At 38.5% G+C, this 23,303-nt stretch overlaps 1 pseudogene; it reads right to left on the reverse strand.

Annotated features, from left to right (window-relative positions):
• The window catches only part of LOC119740634, a 34,119-nt pseudogene extending 20,430 nt beyond the window's left edge, over positions 1-13,689 (reverse strand).
• Between the last annotated feature and the right edge of the window lie 9,614 nt (positions 13,690-23,303).

Genomic DNA, 23,303 nt, shown 5'->3' on the forward strand with positions numbered 1-23,303 from the left:
AAAATAATTATTGGGCAGAAAGGAAATTATATCCTCGTCCCCTACAAGGATGAAATTTGATCACTGCTTTTTCACAAACTTGGTAAATGTTCATAAGTATTTTGTATTTTGGTAACATATCATGGTCTCTAATTTTGTGACCATTTACCACCCTCGAATTATTAAAGTAGCTACCTGTAATGACTTTTTTATTTTCAAAAATAATAATTAATAGGTCATGCGAATTATATCAATTGTACCATTTGGTATCTTTAAATAGGGTTAAATGGTATCCGTAGCTGTGGATTAAACCCGATTTAGATGAATTCAGATTAATATGACTATAATTATGAACCCAATCCATACTAAGCTTACTGTCGCTTGCTCGGTCTGCGCAGGATTATGTGAAGCTTGTTCAAGTTGGTTGTGCCGATTTATCATTTCAAATTGCAATGCAATGAAAATTCGATCTTCCGAGACTTTCTATCCACAAACGCTTTCTGCGTGACCACGTTAATTGTAGAATGTAAACACACAACGGAATCTTACCTAATTCAAAATGCATGCGCTTGATACGTTAATTACCTTACCTAAAGCCGGCTGTAGCGCTACACATCGAAAGACGAAATTAGACCGCAAATTATCTTAAACGATGCATGATTGTTATTGTATTGGATCCAGATGTCATCGTTAAAGTCAGGTAATGTCGAGTCATTAACCCGACGTTACACAATGTTCTGATGTAGCAACGGTGAATAAACTAATAACAAATAATTGGTAGACTTTGTGACCCATGGGAAATCTGATTGATAAAACTGATTTGTCGAAATTGACTCAAATCGGTTCGTATAGGTTTTCAATTCATGCATTTAGAAGCAAGGGTTTGTGCCACACGAATGTCCCTCTTTAACACCCTGTATGCCATTTCAGAATCTCAAAAGAACAAAACTACATCATCTCTCTAGCTATTTTTTTTTTAAATTTAAGAATAAATGTACACACCCAATTCTTCACTCGCCCCCTTTATTTCCCGTACGTTTCCTGACAGCTAGATCCGCTCTAACGATTGTTTGAAAAAGGAGCCCATTGAATACCAGCTGTTGTGATTCAGTCATTAAATTTCTTCATAATCAGTCGATACGAATTTATATCCGCAGTCACTTTTATGGATGAAGTATATATTTATTATCTATACGGTTAAACGGTGTTTTGTATATAGTCACCGCCTATAAAAGGATAAAATATCGTTTAGGAGATCAATAAAACTACTGAAGTTCAAATTTGTGAAGAAGCTTTATAATTAACGGTGAATCATTTGTTTCCAAATTTTTAACGTTATGAATTGGACAGTAAATTGTTAATAATCGCTAACAAGAAAAATAGCATCAATGTGTTAACATTTTGGAATCGAAATTTGATTTTTTTTTATACAAAAAGAAGGACCCCACAAAAGTACATTTTACAATAATCCGGTTTCAGAACAGCTCGACAATATATTAATATAAATGACAATTTTTCGCAGAATAATATCGGTATAAAAAAACACAGCAGGTGTTCCTGTCTGTTTCGATCCTGACACTGCCGTGAAATATTTACAATGTGGGCAGGTTTTATGATGTCATCTCTCTGACATCTCGGAAACACATCATCTGCGACGGAGTGTGATACAACACTAAGCCCCTACTGTTCAATTATTCATGCACCTTTATACATGACTGCATATTATGTACAGTGTGAGAATCTGTTGAGTGTTAAACAAAGCTTTTTGTTTTCTTAAAGTGGTGTTTGTTTGACATTGTGAATAGCGCCTAACGTAGCAAATAATACACCCACTTAAGCCTTGTTTTGAGATCAATAAGATTTTTGTGCTCAATCTTGTTTTGAATATTCTTATGGAGGAAACCCTTTTGATACATCTGTTCTGATATTTAAATGTGTAGTTGGGCTCTGTTTCAACTCATCTCGATAGATCGAAGTACATATAATATATCTCTTTCATGTGTTGCCCTTTAAGGCAAGTCCATTATTCAAGGTCATAAAATGTGCAGATTTTAAGTTTCACCTAATAAAATGATAATATAATGAACATTCAACAGAATGTTGTGAAGAAGCGTTGTCTGACTTGCCAGATCATTCCAGGTTTAGGGCATATCAAATCATGAATAACACACATTTTATACATTCATGGAAAAACTAGTATTACAATCGGTTGAATTAGGAATAAATATCAATAAGTTTAACTCATAAGTTTGTAATTTCTTCTGATGACACACACATCCCTGCAAGAAATAAAAATGACAGGGATGAGTAGGTTTCTCTTACCTTGCGGAAAGATGGATAAAATGATGGACAGCAGCACCACCAATGGTGCACAAAATGATATAGCATCCATGTTTGTTGTGTGTAGACCGTGTCACCTTGTCTTTGCTCTGTGCAGGCATTCGATCATCGGGGAGAGGACGAGGTAGCGTCTTGCACATCTGAACTCACCGGGTTGCGGGCCAAGGAATCTAAAGTGTGTAGCCAGTAAGAAACAGGAAGACCTTTACTGGGATCATCGGCTATAAGAATGTGAATAATGACTGGGTATTATGACAGCGATTCGCACGGGCTGAGTGACTGATCCCCCTGTAGACGCTAGGGATCAGATTCCGTATCTTTTGGACGCATAGGACAGGGGACGTTAGGGCGCAGGGAGCCAACGATTGACTGCAGCCGGGCGTTGATGTGTTAATAGGGGACCAGCGGTGTAAGACGATAATCGATGGAGTATCGATTTAGTCGGGGAGCAAAACATCTTGTTCAACCGTCAAAAAAAAAAAAAAAGGATTTCACATTCGAATCTTTATGAAAGGCACTCTTCCTGTCTGGAGTAATTTTCATGAGAAAATGCAGTCGGGAAACGTGTTTGACAAGCTGGCATAATTTTTGAATGCTAGTTTGTTTTACATTTCAGAAGCACTGTAATCAGATGTTTTGAGAACCAAACATCTCGTCATTGCGAAGAAAATATGTAATGTTATCAAAAGCAATGGCTCAAGTGCTAGACTTGCTTACTCATCGTCTCATACGCCTTTAGGCCGAGCGAAAATAAAAGAATTCACAAATTGTCATACATTGGTTACAAGTTTAATGAGAAATTCACCCCAACAACGTAATAAATGTGTAAATAATTATTTAACGATTTTCACTTTGAAACTTCATTTAGCTTTACCAAAATTCCTTTAATTTATTTATAAAACTGTGAACAAATTAATAATCCTTTGAATGAATAAAAGCGCGGAACATTTATTATGTGTACAGTTTGTTGTGACAGTAGATATTCCGTACTGGCGAAGGTGCCTTTTCAAAAGTCTATGTAAATATCTTGACAGTGTATGGATGCAACTCAGCCGCGCACTCTTTCACCCAAATGAAGCGGTGATCTTGTATCAGCCTACGTGTCATATACTGCCTCGTTTGACGTGGTTGAGCAGAAACGGTTTTTACCCAAACGATGGTGGCAGTGCCAAAAAAAAAAAAAAAAAAGCAAAGCGTTCCCTGAATTAGCAAGCGATCAATATCAGCTGTGTATAGTATATCGCCTGAGCTACTGTAATATCTGTGCACGATACAGGCAGTCGTGTTTAAATCCTAATACTAGTTAGTTGCAGATGTTTCCATATGCGCCCCCTGGGCACGGGACCTTACCTCCGCATGAATAATAAAGGTCACGGATGTACAACTCGTTCCCATATTATTCCAATGTGGATACTCGGTTTAATTTTCAACCTCAATTTTTGTGTTTATTTGAGGACAGTGTCAACACTTTGATTTCAGCGTGCAATATCTACCTCAGTGTGGCCTTCTATGGTGTAACAATCGTCGTGCAACGAGCACGCAACCGTTTTTATGCTACAATCGATGCATAAACATGGCCTTGCACGGCAAATTATTCCTCTGACAAAATAATGTATCAACGTGTATCATCACTACTCTCTCGACATCCAGAAACTAACAATTTTCAAAGTTTTTGACAAACTGAATCTCAAAAACAAAAAGCAAGAGAATGTGCAGGACCCAGTTTTGACTTCGATTTCGAGACCAAATTAAACAGAACAGAGAACTGTGAAACTTAAGCCTTACTAAGATACTGTCAAGTTTTTTTTTATTTTTACGAATACTAAATTGTGATCACGTTCATCACAAATCAGACACAAGACAACGACAAGACTAATCACAAGTTACAATCACAAAGCAACATCGGATAAACACAACTCAGGGACGCGATTATCAATTTAAAAACCAATCTGAATATTGGATAAACGGTCTTAAATATGCAATTCTTTCAATAATAATAATGTCTTTCTCTCAAAATAAAAAATCTGAATCCAGACAAAAGTCTGAAAAATCTAATGCCTGCAACGACAAAGGAAAGATTTTGTCCAAATTTACTTGGATAGCTTGTCACGTGACACGAGACTGGATGACTTGAAACTGACTTGTGGCGACTTAAATTGCGTGTAAACGTATGATATCTTCAGACAAGGCAATGACACATACGTACATATACACGAAGGCTGTGAAAATAACCCGAGGAAATTCACGCAGGACTTTCAAAAAAATCATGTTGCAGAAATGTCTGGGTGTGTTCATGTGAGGAAAGTTCCACAATGCTTGAAGGATTTGCTGTCGATCTCACGTCAGAAAAAAATACATTATTCGGGGAGCATGGAGAGTAGCTCGAAGCTATTACGTGTTTTACAATTCAAGTGAAGAAAACCCAAAAGTTTCAACGCGTAAGGCTGGCTTCGCGAGGGGCATAAGCAGCAAAAACGTGCATGAAATAATTCAGAAAAGACAGTAACGCAGGACTGTCTCCGATTAATGCCATCAGAATATGCACTTGTATTCACAGCTGAAATGAGAGAACACTCAAAGTTAGACCTTCCGGCTATTTTTATTGTACAACTACTCGCAATCTAGACGGACATTCGCGGCCAAATTTAGGTATGGATTTCAGCAAATACTGTCGTGTTTGCAGTCGAGGATCTGTACCTGTACAAAATACACACCGAGCATTACATTTTCAACTGTTACAACAATGCCCACCAATTTACATAAAAACAAATCTTATTTTAGTTCAACAAAATTCAATCTTCCTTGCGTACAATAGCAAACCAAGATACCCTTCTATCAACTTAGTTTCAGAAAAGAAAAGAAAACAACAAAAAGACCAACATAAATCAAGTCTATACATGTACTCACAAATTCCAGTCCGAGCTCCATTGTATTTAGCATTCCGTTAGACTGCTGTTGATACTTGCACCTTTGTAAATAACGGCCGCTGCTCGCTGGCTGCACAAGCTGTTGTAAACCCGCACTGCCCGTTGCCCAATACCGTTACACTTGCACAATGGCAAACGGTTCATATCTAATTAGAGAAAAGAACACACATAAAAGGGGCTGGGCGTTTGGCTCTATTGTGATGAGGTCCTATTGTGATTTAAATGATGGATTTATCACCGCATCAATACATGGCAGTTGGGCTGGTCAACGCGTGATTAGACGTTACTGTGGCCATAGTGATGCACAATACGTGCTTGTGTAAGGGTAAACACTAATGGTTGAATGTGAAAGTACGCGAGTACTAGTCTGAGCAGAACATCTGATGATCTTCACTTAGTTAAAGGGTCCATGCAATGAATTTTTCTAGGAACATATTTTGTGCAAGTTTCTACTCCTCTTAAATGTGTGAAAAATATTTCACATTCCTTTTTGGTTAATTTGATTGAAAAGTGCACTTCTTTAGACATTTAAAATTGTCTATGCTTTTCCAGAGAAATGAGGGCGTTGTTGTTGTGACGTCATTTCAGGAAGACACTTTTCAGTTTAAGTGTTTTCTGATAAAATTGTGAACTCAACAATTTCGCTCTTTGAAATCATTTGTGACAATAGTTTGCTCATTGGCTTACTGCACGTACTGACACAACAACGAATCACCAAAGAAAAGGAAATCCACAACAGCAAAGTATCCAAAATTCTGCAACTTTTGGTGCAGAAATAACTGTAACATTGAGGTTTCTGCCTGAAATAACATTACAATTTTGCTCATAAAAATGGAAATTTGCATTAGCATAAAATAAAAAGGCACTAAAATACCCTTGAAAATGGTAAAACAAAAATTTAAAATAAGGTTAAATGAGACAAAAAAGTGACTTTCAAGAATTGCATTAAAATAATTAAATTACATGGGCCCTTTAAATACACCAAACCGGGCACGCTAACAATTCTGTCACGAAGGCCCCCTTCAATGGCGAAAGCATTGTCTATCACGGAAAGTACAATAGCGTGCACAATAGTTTCTCCATTGAAGGGGGCCTTGTGTGTACAGTGATCACGTGCCCTGATTTATTGTCAAGACAACACCGTTTGAGAATACAGGAGAATTTTTTGTTGACAGGAAGTTTTTCATGAGCACATTTCGAAGAACACTTTTTTTCTTCTAAATATGACATTCAAGCTAACATTAGATATCCAATGCGAACAATGTAATCTCCTGAGAAATTTAAATACAGGAGAGTTATTTTCAAAAGTGTCTCTGATTAGGTCCTTCATCTTTTTTTTGTAGTCAACATCGAAAACAATTTGATGTTTCACTGACACTGTTTTGCGTTTTCCTCCTTTGTTAATTGAAAGTAACAAATATATTTTCCTTTGTCATGTTTTAAATAAGGTCAGAATTAAGAAAATTCAGTTTGTCTTCTACAATATTCATTTTCTTAGCTTTGTTACAGAAAGGAATATAATTGTCTCTGCACCAATTAGCTTCATCCAAACAACTAAGGCTATGTTATCAGAATTTCAAATTTCATCTTTGCCGAGGAATATGGTGTATTGTTTCAAAGCAAAATTCTTATCAAATATTTACAATTTTAACCTCAACAAAATATGGTTGTTGTCTTTGGAAACCGTGGATTATACTGTATGACAATAGATTGATGGGCAGAGTAGCTGTTCTTGTCAAAATCGAATTTCCAAAAGTCAAAAGTGAGACATGCGCAATACGATTATGTACTCCAATTTTTAACGAGAGTGTAAATTCCACTACAGCGGCTCATCAAAGAGCCGTAGGATCATCAGTGTGATCATACAGCCTAAGGCATAGGGATCAGGATCTCGGCTATTTGCGGAATGACAACAAAGGTAAATCTTTTCAGGTATTTTTGAGGTACGTTCTGAGCACATCCTTCTTTTGTTGCAAAGAGGGGTACATCAACAACCCCCAGATAATTCCTCGACCCCACGCGGAATCGCTGTCAATTGATTGGTACAATGCGAGGGACAAATCTGGAGTCTTTATTTGTGTCATTTAGAGGTCCTCTCGTAAGGAAGTCTTGTTAGGCAAGGTTTGAATAAAAGCGGTGAACATACACTCTTGAGTAGCGAAGTAGTTACAGAAACAGCATTTCAAGTACCAATTTGTACTGTCACACGGTCCATTCAATTCCCGTTTTTTATTATCACTCGTAGGGCAACCATTTCTTTGTCCTTTGATAACATTGTAGAGGGAGCCAGCAGAGACCAGTATACTTCCTTGCCATCATTAGAACAAATTCATGTATGCTGCAGCCATATTGAAATGACCATTAATGACACCATGTGCGTTGCTCGAAATGACAAAGTAAGTGACGGTGAATGAAGACTGACCATCGACTTGGTGGCGGTAACCTGACAATTTGTCTTGACTCATCACTCATAAGGCAACCATTTCCTGCCGTCTGGTAAAACTGCGAAGGGATTACGTACACCATCTCATCTCATGGGCCTTTATTTTATTCCCATATCTTTTGTCTTGAGATTGAGTGAATCATGAAGTGAAGGCCTGAACTTTTTCTGCCGTAGTGCTCTCCTGCGAAGGAATTAAACTCGGATTTCTTCATATCTATGCCACTATAATTGTTTTTTATTTTTACATTCTGCAGCTATTTTTATTGACATGTTTTCTTAGTATCGGTTTCACACGCTGCTCGCCTAATGACCGGCCTCACGTGAGTCATTTAATCTCATCGATTTGACGCGGGACGTCGGGCGGTAACTTTGGCGACTGGCTGTGCGGTGAAAGAGGGTCGATTTTGTTGGGCGGCTCATTAAGACAACCCGCGGAGGGGCGGGGCACGGGGCAGACGCCCCCATTTAGAAACAATTTGACTATACCACTGGGAAAACCTACGGGTATTACTACAATTAATGAAGGGGATCATGTGATTTGAAATCACGTTCACTTTTTTTTCTAGATCTGTCGGGGTGTAGTTTGTTCTTACATGCCAGGAAATCTCTCACAAGGATTAAGTATTAAATATATAATACCTTTCATCTAAACATACTAAGAAACACATGTAGCATACATAAGTAATATATGTTGCATCTTGCTTACAAAAAGAATGTTCTGAACCAAAACTGTTGTCAAATCCTATTAAACTTCAAATAATGAAACGGTGTCTTTGAAGAAGAGAGTGAAGTGGCACACACTTCATAGATGGGTCGTGGTAATATCACTCTGAAATGGGAACACTGGTAGATACGCTTCACTATATTCAGGTTGTTTCCCTACAACGATGAAGAGGAGTTTGGTAAATCCAGCATTGGTATGTTTGCCACTTAAGATTATATTCTCCTTCTCAAACTCCTCTATAAGACTAAGTACGTCTTGAAAGCTTTCCAAAGTTCTCTTGCACTCTTTCTTTGTAAATGGTGGTTCCACTTAGTCTACCCTTCCAAGCAGGCCATAGATACGCCAACGCGACAACCAATACAGGCGCACGGCAACGATGTATCGTTTTGGGTCCATCCATGTCCATCGTTACCAAGCTATCCCCAAGGCCATCCTTCAAAAATTAGTCAGTTTTTCCATATCGATACAATCACTGTGACTAAACACCAAACCCATGAAAGTGAACTCCCTTGAACTGTGGCCGCCCATCATTGCGTTCATGCTGCCGATTACCGGTGGTAAACGGACACCAGTGAATCACGCGGGTGTGAGCCTTCTAATTGATGGAATGAATCGTGGTAATCTGATCGAGAACAATCCTGACATTCACGACAGGGTCAATCACAGTAAGTCACCATTGATTGGAAACGTGGAAATTCCTTGGATTTGGGATGACGATGAGTCATTGACCTTGTGGGTACACGGTTTGCCTCAGCCGATATTGTTGAATTATACCCCGATGGAGCCAGTTACCTAACTTTATATACATTTATACCAAATTGTGATCACTGGTTCAATACTTCGTAATAAGCACTAAACCGACCTCAATTCTCCAACATATAAGTACATCATAAATTAATTGAAGGAAGACATTCAAGGCTGAATCAGCCCAAGCCCTTGATGTTGTTTTTACTCGATGTTTTCTTTGCTTCTTCAAAATGAAATTATCCGACAGGAGTTATTTACAAAGCTCATGTGGTTAGGCGTTGAAACATGGTGAAACAGGGTTACCAGAAGTAAAAGTCATCAATGGTAATTGTTGACTTTTACTTCCGGTGAGCTCGATATGCAAATTAAAAAGTTCTGATTATAACTATGGAAACTTATGATAGTGGTGATGGTCAGGGAGGCCAAACTATAACAAGGGTGATTGCACGATAGTGACGATGCTGATGAAAGCAATGGTATACATGTATTGGCAAATACAGCATGCTGACGATAACCTTTAAGACGACTATAGCGTTGATACCTATGGATCAAGAGAGAAACGAAGATGCCCATTTACGAGGTTGTGATGGTGCCTAGTGGTGTCTGTAATGATTATGAAGATGCCGGTAAGCGAGGTTATGATGGTGATGTAAACGACGACAGTGACTATCTACCCGTTCCTATCCTAATATGTGTTGTGCAACACTAGTCAACACCTTCGAAACTGTTGAGTTCACTCAGGAACCACCTATGGACACAGGAACCAAATGAAGAGAGATAATTCACGCAGACGAAATGTAAAATACATGTACTGCACTTCAATTCGCACGGCTCAGTGGGCTGATGCGAAAACAATCTCTCACGGCTGCCCTGAAGCTGGCTTAAGCTTTATCCGCTTCGGTTATCAATCGGATAGACATGCATTAACATAGGGGCCTTGTCTTCTGGCACATCAGTTATTAGGAAGAAAATCCTCTTAACCAAGTATGAGAATAGACGGTGTTGATGGGGGAAGGGGGGGGGGCACGACATTGTGTTGAGCGCGTTAATCTGACTACAGCTGATAGAGATTGCGTCCAATGACATTTTAATCCCCCTCGTTTGAAGGTGCAAGGGGTTCGCCCTTAAAGAAATAGGTTGCTTTCTAAATGTTCGGTTTTTACATCCACACAAAAATAAGACACGTCGTTTCTAACCACTAATTAGGTCACTGTTTGAATTATAAACTGAATCAATAATTAGGATGTTCATACAGTTTATAAGCTTCTAAATATTTCCTTACGGTCGGCTGATATTTTGTCACTTATGTCTTGAAGTGTTTACTAAGCACTCAGGAAGGTCGAGCTAATCCAACGTGCATTAAAAAGACCCCATGAGATTGAGGCCTCCATAATGAACTCTCATTAACAGCTGTACAGTGGTGTCCTTAATGGCGATGAACGCGGATCATAAGGGGGACAAGGTTGATTTCGAGAACAAGTCTGATGCCGAGGAGAAGAAGGTTAAAGACAATGATCGTTATGGTTTGATATCATAAAATAAGACGCAGCTGTAACTAGTAAGAGTTGTTATGAATATGGTATTAATTTTGACGATGGCTCCAACGTCGCTGAGGATAAGCATAAACTGTGCGTGCGCATATCAAGATTGGGTGACTTTCGCTTTTAGGATAAATAACTTCGGTTTGCGTGCAAAATTCCTGTTCCGAATGAAGTCCAAATACCAAAACTTTTAGCTGCAGCGTGTAAAATGTGTTTAAATGATTTTCATGTTTCACGAACTATTCACGATTCACGAACTTTAGTCTGGCTACCTTGTGCTTACATAAAAGCTAGAATTTGGGAACCGGTTTTGCCCAGTAGACGGAGTTTTCATCTGCTGTGTCTATCACATGAAAAAGTCGTATATTGATGTGCGCATGCGCAAATGGAATACTAACCTGACTTATGCAATCACCAACAGCATTACAGAGAAGAACATTTTGAAAACGATTGCGTGCAAGGGAGTGTAGGCTTCACAGTGGGTACATCCATGCGGCTTGTGCGACTGCTGCCTCAACAACATGAGAGAATGTGACGTCTGACTGTGTATCGCTTTAGGCGGGAACATTTTTGCGTCAGGCCCCAGCAGACAGACGGGCCGGGGCAGATGGGTAATTTACCCGTCCAGGAATTACTGCTGATGTCGTGCTGAGTCAATGACAAGTAGATCGCTTATTGACGATCGCTATATGCTGCTTCGGTGCAGGGATACAAACATATGCCCCTGCACATGAATGTTTTAGAATGGTATGATGAGAGTCATGATGCAAGGTCAAGAGGCATTTTAATGATCAAATCGCGGAACAGCAGTCACAGAGGGAGGTATAGCTTCAACTTTTTTTATGACACCACTCAACAGTACTTTGGCACTGTGCATTATTGAATATAGGTTTGATATAAATATATTTTTAACAAATAAAACAGAAGATTAAAATTGGACTTTTCTTTTAATTTTAGTTTCTGACATAAATTATCGGCCAGTCTAAAAAAAATTGAAACATTTAACGGCATAACGAAATTATTTATCGATTAAAATAACAATTTTATGTCTCAAGATTTCATCTCAAATATTCACAAGAAAGCAATTATCGTTTTTACAACAAGATTCGTCATTCAAAAACACTATCTTGATGAGCATAACCAATAACTTAAGACAGGAGACAGATAATAACTGCAAAGCATTGGGCGGGCCAGAAAGCCTCATGGGTATCTCAAACCCATAGTCATACACGGCATATTTATAAACATTCTGTCTGACAAATTACGAAGACATTCCACTAGGGAATTCCGATGTCTACAATTTTATCTATTCAATGCTAACAAGGAAACATAAATGCTAATAAGGAAGCAAGTAGTCAAGATGTCGATAGGCATTGAAATAGCAGCTAAAAAAATATGTACTCGAAAATTAAGTTATAGTCGAAGAGGCTAATTTAAGGAATATTTTTCATTTGGTTTGGAATCTGATTTCCAAAATTTGTTTAAATTTTTGGCAGTATGCTTAGAGGCATATCTGTCTATAGATAATTTGGAGTCATGTTCTTCTAGATATGCACACACCCGTCTACTAAACCCTTTAGTGCCAATCGTAGACACAGATTAAATTAAATTTTACTTGACTGTATTACTCACTCAATTTTCCGATATTGCAATCTGCTCTGTTTGTATAGTCAGTGTGGAAGCCACACTGCTCGCTTAATAAGGTAGGTAACAAGCTTAACATAATTACCAAAAAAGGAAGCTCAGACGTATAATTGAGGAAAAGGCTCCCAGCTTGTATTACTCATGTGACATTTACGAGAAGCGTCATCAGATACTTGTCGGCGTTAAGGTTAATGTCATAATTACTAAATATTCTGGAATCTTCGTCAAATCATAATACTCATGAGACATGTGAATGATTCCCCAATGCTTGTATTGCAAAGCCATTTTACAAAATAAACAGGACCCCACACGCGAAAATAGAATACACCAAAACGATTTCAATGATTAACTTGCTGTATATTTTGATCGAAGACATTTTTCGTGTTATATTTTTAAAATGTTTTTAATTAGTGCCAAATCACAGTTTCCCATTTTTAATATATCCAATTATCCATGCTTAAAATTAACGAAATGTTCCCGTCAAGTTCTAAAGTTCAATATATCAAAACTCCTAAAACGCTATTCCAAACAATTTTCATAAATCTTCTGTAACATCACATCCAACGTATTAATCGAATACATCCTTAATTAAAGATGTTTCGTTTTACCTTTTAACTTAGCAAAAACTAATAGCAGTAAATATGTTTTAAAGGAAAACATTTGTTTATACATTCCTCGATAGATCTTAGCTTCTAAGCTTGTGATTATACAGAGAGTACTATTAATCTGCATTTTGTAAACACGTATAAGACGAGGGCACGTCTCCTCTTACTCGTAACAACATCAATAAACACACGATTACAAAACATAAGAAATACATTCAAATTGTTTTGAAGATTTTAAAGAATGCAACGACACTTGAAGACGTTGCTTAATCACAGTCTCAAGAGAGTCTTGCATGCCGATGCAAGGAGCGCTCTCATTGATATGATCAGGTTGAGTAATAATAAATTGCTTACCGTTTACAGTACGAATCGTTCCATCTCCGGCCGCTCACATAATGTCGACCAGGAGCGAATGTCGAAGGCTGCGTACACGTACACCGCCGTATCCACACACACAGGAATCAGAACAAACGGGAATAATTAGAATTCTAACTCGATTATCCCTATTTCTCTGCTGGAGTAAAATGGCTTCAGATGGTTGTATCCTCTTTCCGATGTCGGTCTGTCAGTAATGGGTCCAGTATGCGTGCGTGTGTTCGCTGTGTGTGCAAGCCAGAGAAGATTTCAGTCCTCCGCAGTGCATGTCACTGCGAGCCAGCCACGGCACATATAACCACACCAAATGGCACGACGCTCCGTTAGTAGCGTCATTACACACGACCAGCAAATTTAATTTACTCGCTATCGACTATTTTTTTTCTCGGCCGCTGGTTGCCGGCACCGCCGGCAGCGCAGCGTTGAACACCGGGAGGAATGTCGGTTCGTTACAGTGCATCGACTGAGTATTTCCCCTGGTACCCAGTTAGCACTGATATTACAGCATGTCACCGAACCCGTTTAGTTTCGTAGGTTTCTTCTTGTATTATCCTTTCCCAATAAAGTCCAAACATCAAGGAATGTGCCATCCTGGTCGGATGTCCTTCGATAACGACCTTGGTATCTTTTAATTTCTTTTATTTCGATTTTCAAATTGGGTCCTGAGTGATTTGTCCTTTCTCTATGGTGATACCTATCTCTTAAACGTAATGGTTGAAACAACAGCCTTCTTGTAAAAAGTAGATTTCCAAGTTGCTGACTTTCATCTTGCAATAAGGATAGTAAACAGTAAAAACACGGGCATCGAACTTCTATTTATTAACAAGTACTTTGTTGTCTTACGATGTTCATATGTAAGTATTAATAATTGGTGCGCATATTAGAATACTGGAACCAGGCAGAATTATATTGCTTACATGTTGTTAAGACCTACATCATGCAAAACCTAAATCTCAAACAGTACCAACTATACTCAGCATAACCCAAGTGCAAACGGGTAGCAAATTGTTTTTGCACTGTTGAATAGAATAAATAAAAACAGCGCCCCCACCGTCGGAATGACCTTTAGTTTGAATTTAACCAATTAAGACCGCCATATTGGGCGCATCTTGTCGTAACTTCCATTGAAGCTAATTGGTATGAGAGCCATCCACAACAAGATATCTACTGCATAACCTGCTAGTAAGTGTGTTATCTATAATTAGACCTATGTGTATATTATCAAAAGTATCTAGGGAGATATCAGATAAAGACTTTCACAACCCACACAAGGAATTGCAGTTGCTGTGTGTTATGCCCCCAACTTAAAACACCATTAATTATCAAGCATGTTTTTACGAATGATCTAGGAGTAAACAAGCACAAAATCATATACGCAGTGTATCAAGACGAAATGTTGCATCAAGGCAACCCAAAATGCTATATAGAGACCATTTTATTTCTTAAAATGCAGTGGACCTATAGGGCTCGTATCATTTACAAACTACACGATCGAATGACTAAGGTCATGGACAGTTCTTAGATGATATCTAATTATAGAATTCCCATTTTTGCTTGGAAACCAACGACCTCATCACATGATGCTTAAAGTCAAGATCTTCCAGACTTTTTCCCCAGGTTGTGTACTATAAGGAAACATTGTCAAATTCTCTTCGTCATTGCGGCTTAAGTCTTAGGATATTTACGTAACAGGAAAAGTAGTCGATGCAAGCCTTTTTTCTGTACAGTAACGTCTGAATTAGTAATGGTGATGGACGAGCTTAGGGTTGATACGCTTGACATTTAAAATGCCACCAGCCTGTTACTAATTTTTACCTCCTCTCTCATACTAAGGAGAGATCAATTCAGCTGTTTGTTCATGTAACAAAGTGTGGAAATTAGTCGCACTATATGTGCAATGACGGTCGGTCCTTTTGTGTAAAAAAATCGCCATCTATGGTGAAGTTGGGTTTTGTTGGTAATTATAAAAAAAAACTTTAAAAGTGAATGTGACTGATTTCCTCTTCAATACAAATTATCAGCATCACTTTATACTTTCGTTCGGTAACGTGAGCGACGCTCTGCGTTCTATAGAAATAAGGTTCGGTATGCCAACTGGGCATGTGCACATGATATTCGCATCATAGCAAATTTATCAAAGATAAACACATTAGATACCTTGGGCAAAGGGACCTTAATTTGTAATCTGCAATTTCTAATAATCAAAATGATGATTGAGCACATAAAATACGAAAAACGTGGTGTAGTCCAAAGCTTTTTTAAAATTTACCCCATGTTTTTTGACATGTTTTGTTTTCCAAAACAACAAGTAGCTTGTTTATCAAAGTGGGATTCGCACCTGACACCAGCTGGGCCCAATTTCACAGCGCTGCTAAGCACAAAACATTTGCTTAGCACAACAAAAGATCTGGCTTATAAACTGGTTACCAGCCAAAACTCCATGTGATTTTCATGTTAAGCAAACAACAGCTGAATACTAATCACGAGCAATATACATCACGTCGAATTTTGGCTGGTAACCTGCTTTAACAAGCTAGACTTTGTTTGTGCTAAGCAAATGTTTGTGCTTAGCAGCGCCGTGAAATTGGGCCCAATACTGCGGCAAGTCGACGGGCAAGAGGCCAAAAGAGCTCTGGTATACCCGCTGACGTGAAACAACCACAGGCACGAGGCACTGGTAGGGTTGTCCCGGAACAAACGCCGGAACAAACCCGACCCCGTTCTGCTTGGCGGGGATAACCGCGAGCCCCGTCCAATCTCCAGATCAAACAAAACCAAATTAGACATTCTGACACGGTGCTGACGAAACCCAACACCTGACACGGTCTGCTCCGAGCAGCCTGCTCGGCCAGGCTGCAACTTAAGACTCAAGTTTCACCATCAGCAGCAAATCATTTTCTTTTTTCAATTTGGTATTGACATTTTTTTCTTAGCCAAACAAACAGCGAAGTAGAGGGGGACTCAAATGTTCAGGAAGGCCCCAGAATCAATAGGAGAATTTTGTTTTGGAAAGTACAATAAGCTGGCAATTATAGTTTGATTAGTTGCATTTTTTTTTATCCGATCTCTGAGTTCAGTAAGTTAAATCAAGAATCACTTTTCCTCCTTCCATTAGTCTCATGGCGGTGATTTTTTGACATAATGTTAAAAGGGAAACTAAAATGTCATAGAGAATATTAAATTGTCATACATCAGTTTTAGATATTTCATAAGTTATTTCTTATTGATTGTCAAGAACGAAACCGAACCGACGTAACAATTAACATATTATCAAGTTTGAAAAATTATAACTCTTTTTACAGGGCAGTGCCCCCTGCATTTTAAAATGACTATAAATTTGTGATTCTTATATCTTATCTTTGCTTACGGTTGTCAATTGAGTTCATATAAATAAAACTAATTGATGAAATTCATTGTGATACTTCTAGCCAACGGAAGAACAGCTCTTCTAATTTAAAACACAACATCGCTCACCTTTTTTTTGAAACAGAACTATGGAATGTGCGATATGAATACTGCCTCATCCATCTCAAGTGGCATGCTGTGACAGACAGTCATGCATATTCGCCGCTAAATATAGACCGTCTTCTCTCCTTGCCTCTGTCTTTTCTCTTTTCTGATGTTAAAACAAGAGAGGAGAAAATCCATGAGACGCAAAACCTTGAACTCCGAGCGAAAAATCAAAGCCTTCGTATTTTGGTCGGGCCAAGCTGAATCAACACAGACGGGTTCAAGGCAGGTAAGCATTGACGTCATTCTCCCCCTCGATATCAATATATTAAAGCTCAGTCTGAATAATTATATTCATATGGCTATAATTTACGAAGTGAGCTTTTTAGCGGTTGGTAAACATATTTTGCAACTTTTCTTCATGATATTGTTATACAGTGTTATGTATTGCCGCGCTTTACCATTGTCGAAAGGTTTGAAGAGCGACCGAATAAATAAATGAACCAAAACAAATGCAACAGATTAATGATTTATTAAAATATATAAAAATAAAAGGAACAAGTGTATTGAGACAGAGGAAATCCTAATTATTATACAGGTGATAAAAAAAAAAAAACCCCATATGGCAGGACCGATTTTTGAATGATTTTTTTCCTGCACCACTTTCACAATTCACATGCATAGCGCATACCTATGAAAATTGTTTTTGTTTTGCTGAAAGCAACCTACTTTTTTGTGATCCGTGAACAGAAGTATTAAACTGTGTTTGTGTTCAAAATTCCGTAACTTGAAAAGTAAAGGGGTGATTTGAATGATTCTTGTACTAAAAGAAAGCTTAATTACTGGACTAACATATCTTAGATTTTAAAATTGCTACAGACAAAACTTCTTTCATTTTTTTCCTAACCCCGTTTAGGAATTCGTCCCGAAATTTGAAGAGGAAATTTACTTGAAGTTATTTCATATTTTTCTTCAGAACAAAAGACCACCCCTAAAATAATTTAAAAAATAAAAACAAACACACCGAGGAAAATATCTTTAATAAATTGACAAGTCAGTAAGATAAAAGAACGATAGTGAGAATTATGTACATCGTGAAATATAAAAATTAATCAATATAACTATTTTTTCAGCTACTTAAATATTACAGGGTTTCTTATGTCATTGATTTTCTCTCTAATGATGCTTTTCAATTAGTCTCCGTGTCTAATCTTCGCCTTCATTAAACGTCTTGTTAGTTCCGGTGACCTTTTGGGAACAATCTTCACTCAAGCGGCTGATGCGTCTTTAAGTGCCATTTGGAATTCGCGATTTTAGTCCACGTCTTCATTTAAGTAGAGGATGCGGTAGGATATCCATCGTGAGCTACAACACGTTATCTAAGCACTAACCAAGGTGAAAACATGTTGTCATGGTAATTTATTTCAGAGCGAAAATGTAATTTTAACCACACTAACGATTTTGTTTTGTTTAAACAGACAACACGAAAGCTTAAGAAACACATTTTGTTTTCATCTTTGGGTAGTTCTTAATATGATTGATTGATGATTGTTATGTTCTACAGACGAAAATGTGAGCTTCCTTTTTTGAGCGGGTCACAGTTTTACCTTTGACCTTTTTGACTTAATATATCGTATCATACATAAGACACATGTGAAATAGATACTTCATTTTATCTTAACTATGGATGTTTGATTTGTTGAGGGAACAAATGAGCATTTTCGGCAAAACGAACAATAACAAAACGAATCTCAGGGTATAAATTGAAGAAAATGAAAGTGAAAATATTCATACCACTATAATATGAATAGGCGTGAAAATTTAATAAATATGTCTTTTAAAATATTTGTTGCGTAAAAGTTTAGAAAACAGTTATAATTAGTATTGAAATATCAGATTGGATTGGTTTTTTTTAAAAGTTATACTACCTAGCATGATGACTTATCATTTCTTGAAACTGTACATGAATCAAAGCGACTTAGTTGCCAGTAAATTTGACCTATCTTACCTAACCGTAAACACACTAAATTGGTGCAATCGATCGTTTTGCAGCGACTTTTCGTAATTAGCTCAGCATAATTAGCATGACTGTGCTGGCTAAGCTTCCCCGATATTGCCCAAGTCGGCTGACCCCGGCCTTGGGCGCAGCAGGGATCATAAAATGCACCTGCTACTAAAGCGTATTACAGACACAATCGGCGGAATTTATAACTGGATCCATTAATGCAAACGGGGAGTATTCATTATCTATTCATTTTCTTTACTTTGTATTAAAACGATTATCTTGGCAGCGCTTCAATACGGAAGCTTAAAGCGACATTGCTGTTTCAGCTTTTCCGAGATAACGTATCGTGTAATGACCGGAAATATTTGATGGGATTTCCTTTTCCCTTAAAAAGTTGCTAGTTTCACAGATAAATGGGTCCCAGAATAATGGTAAAACCATATGGATTTTTTATTCAGAAACCAGATGGAAAATAAAATCGTAAAATGTCTTGCTTTAAATCTCTAATTTGGAGAATGTCTCGGTCATTACACTATTCAATATTTCAGAGATTAGTACCTGAGATAGGTACACGTGATGCGGAAAGATGTCTAGGAATCACGGATAAACGTTTAAGCTTTCCTTTACTCCCTCATAATTCATTTCAAAAACGCGAAAACACGGATGTCACTTTAAACATCCAGGTTTTATCGGATGATGAGTATGATCTCTTAGCCTCGGCCTCAGTTGTCATACTTGAGGCTTCGTTTTTATCGCGTTGGTCTTTTCAGTCGTAAATTCCCCTGGAACATATCCACTGGTTTTGTTACTGTCTTAGTGAGGGATATACGTGTGATCACGACGAGTGTGCTAGATTATATTTGACAATGTGTGATAGTACACGCCATTGATCGACAACAGAAACTGACAGAAATGGCTAACTATCGCTCTTGATGCTCATCCGGGATAGACGGAGGCTGGATGAGGCGAAAATCTGGAGACGGAAGCAGGCGCGGTTCTCCGGGGGAGGGGGGGGGGGGGGCTTTAGCCCCCAACTTTTGTTTAGTCTCCCCCCCCCCCAAAAAAAAATGTTGAAAACTGGTGAAAATTGTATTGATAATAATAACGTACATGTCCGCCAGAGGCGTGTGAAGGGGGCATTTGTACACTATTAGGTAATATTGTGTGCATGATTGTATGATTTGATTTGATTTGATTTTCGGAATTTAGTAGACAATGAATATGCATTAAAACACCAAATAATCTCAACAATAATTTTCAAGGTTATTCTATGCACGGAGTCGTATTTGAAAATAATAATAATGATAATAATAATTATAACACTACTGAAAACAAATATACCCCACCCTCCTAACCCCAGCATATCTCACACCAAACGGTTTTCAGTGATATTTTTCGTAGGGACGATTCATTTCCCAATCATCGTTAGGCCAACTGATTTATGAGACTGTCACTTCATCACAGCTTCGATTTCTTATTAATTAAAAAAAATCCTGCATGACATCTGCCCCACAAAAAATGCTAAACATACGTGTAGAATTTAACTGACCACCTATTGTCCGATAGTGTCCATGACCGTCCGGTTTGAAAGGCGCACCCCCCCATAAGATGGTGCCAGTCCCCCCTCCACTTTTTGATTTTACGGAGGCCAAGTGACTGGAAAAAAATACATTTCAGCACGGATGGGCGAGTGCACTTTTCACGAACGTTTTTACACCCCCAAATAAAAATGACCTTGCTACGCCACTGCACTTGACATGGCACCCTACACTCTTATTCAGCTTAAAAACGGGCAAAGTGACTTGCTATCAGCTGATTGCTAGTTTTCTTACACAACGGCTTGTCAAGAATGCACTGATAGAAATAGTTACTATGGTAAAACTAGAAAGCATTCAGAGAGCGCAAACCTCCGCCAAGGCTAAACAATTTTTTTGTAACGCAGATTTTTATTACAAGTCTTCTCGCATAACACAATCCCAGGGTCATCCCATCAACAGAGGGCGCAATGACAAGCGATTCTCGTGAGAAATTCATAGGTCCAAAGTCGAATTCCTGAGAAACGGTGAGATCAATTAAAGCTGTAAGTTGTAATTTTGATATCGGGCAAAATGAAAAGAAAATTGTCTCAATACTTAAAAATGAATAGAGGCCATGTTTGATATTTATCACTTGACTTTATGGTGAACTGACACTTTTTGGTGTGAAAAAGATAACTTTTCTGCTCATTTGTTTTCTGTATTTTGTGAACATTAGACGGCTACCAAGAACCGACCAAAGATGCAAATGGGCACGGACAGTCTACCTGCAGTGAGGCGGCTGTCGGGCCCACGCTGCTGGTTTAGCAGTGCCAGGCCAGAGATTCGAACTGATTCAGCGCCTGTTGGCCTTAAAGACAACATGCCATTAGTTCAATCTCCAGTTTTTGCTGGACTGAGCTTAGTGTCCTCTTTGTACAGATATCACTAACTAACTGACTGACTGAATCCCTGACTGACTGGGTGTGTGAGTGACTGACCGTCCCTTGTGTAAGATTAGCCCGGGACGCCAATGAATAGGCCGCAAATCAGCCATATTGCAGATGCATGAAAAGCTTCCAGTGAAACGCCATTCTCAATTATTTGGATATACTTTATGTGCACTCTGGGATCAGATTTAATAGGCTTGCCTTGTATTTGTCACGGTTTTCAACTATTTTCGGATGAGTAATATTGCCATTTTGTAATGGGTAGCTTTCTCCATGGACTGATCAAATCATTGCAGGTGTGTAGAGAAGTTTATGTCATTAACCTCCAGATTGCTTCTTAGTGACATAACAACATGGAAGGTGATCGGGGTCGGTATTCCTGATTGCCATGAGATGTGCATTATCAGCGGTGTTTCGTCAGTAGTTTGCCGATTGATAGTCGCGGACTAGAAGTCAGGAACTGAAGATTTGCATCAGCGTCACCTTTGCCAAACCTGTCCCTTTCTTCCTCTTTATTCTGACAGGTCTATCCACCCATCATCGCAATCGAAGCGTGCGGAGTTGGTGTTGGTCACAGCGGGTGACCTCAACCTCCAGCTGTCACGCGTACGACCACCGACAAGTTTGTAGGTTTACACACACAATGGGTATTAATTGCAATTGATGAGGCTCTTGGGATGGGAGCGTGAGCTGTCGGTGCATTTATACCAATAGAAAGGGACGCATGACGTCAAGTTACAGCCTCAAATCTACCCCATGGTGCATAGTACTCTGCTCGGAATTGAATCTGTGCATACTTTTCTTGCCACACGGAAAAGCATTGAACAGAAGCAAACGTAACGTAATTAGTCGTCAATAAGTATGATGAGCACTTTCAAGTTTTCAGTCCTGAGGGAATTTTACCTGTCTTAGAAAAGCATTCCCGTTAACAAAATAACAAGCTCCGGAAGTATAGTAACTATAAAATGCCCCCTAACACTCACTTCAGTGGCATAGCAAGCAATATTTTGTAGACTGCCCTTTTGTATATAATTTCCCCTTTTTCACCAGCGTTTACCTCCCCTACATTTGTAAAGAGTGCCCTTTAAAACAAAAAAGTGCCCTTTTTTTACCAGCGGCCTTCAACGAATGCCATTTTTGGAATTTCGCGCGACCGTCGACAATTGTGCCGCCATGAAAAGCGCCACCTATTGTTCCATGGTGTTCATGACTGTCCGGGTTGAAAAGCGCCTCCATCGGAAGATGGTACCAGCCATCCCCCCCCACACTTTTTGATTTAACGGAGGCCAGGTGACTGGAGAAAAAAAACCTGTCTACATTGTAGCACGGATGTGTGAGTGCCCTTTTCACGAACTTTACCCCGAAAAAAAAATGGCCTTGCTACGCCACTGCGCTTAACTGGCACCCTACACTCTTATCTTGTTTGAAAACGGGCAAAGACAGTGGCTATCAGCTGATCGCTAATTTTCCTAGACAACGGCTTGTCAAAAGTGTACTGATAGAAATAATTACTATCGTAAAATAAAGCCAAACCTTCAACCAAAATCACACTGATTTAGTTAATTCAATCCTTGATATACCTCTACACCAATAATGCACTGAAATAGCGCCCTCGTTGTTGAGATTCAGTCAAGGCGCACATATTGTTTATTATTTCGTTTTCACCGTTATGACAGGCACGACAAAATAAGCCAATGCTGCTCACTTAGGTTTTATTGTATACATGCATTGTAAATTTACATTTCGATGGCATTATATATTATTTTACATAATACTTCTTATTCAGCCTTATTTGGATTATCATTCAATTTGGTTTCCTAAATATGGGTTGGATGAGTCTTTATATATTTTATTAGAAAGTAACATCTTCTTGCTACTAAAGTTAAAACAACATAATTCATTACCAGGACACAAGTCATATCTCCTCTCGTTAAATCGTCACACTAGCATCCTATTTAAAAGTTTACGTAAACCTTAAAAACTGCACCATGTACAGCACAGAATAAATCTACCGTAACACTTATTGTGTAGAATCACAAAGATCTTTAAATGCTTTCAA

This window comes from Patiria miniata, unplaced genomic scaffold (genome assembly GCF_015706575.1).
Source record: "Patiria miniata isolate m_02_andy unplaced genomic scaffold, ASM1570657v1 HiC_scaffold_5, whole genome shotgun sequence".
In the NCBI taxonomy this organism is placed as follows: domain Eukaryota; kingdom Metazoa; phylum Echinodermata; class Asteroidea; order Valvatida; family Asterinidae; genus Patiria; species Patiria miniata.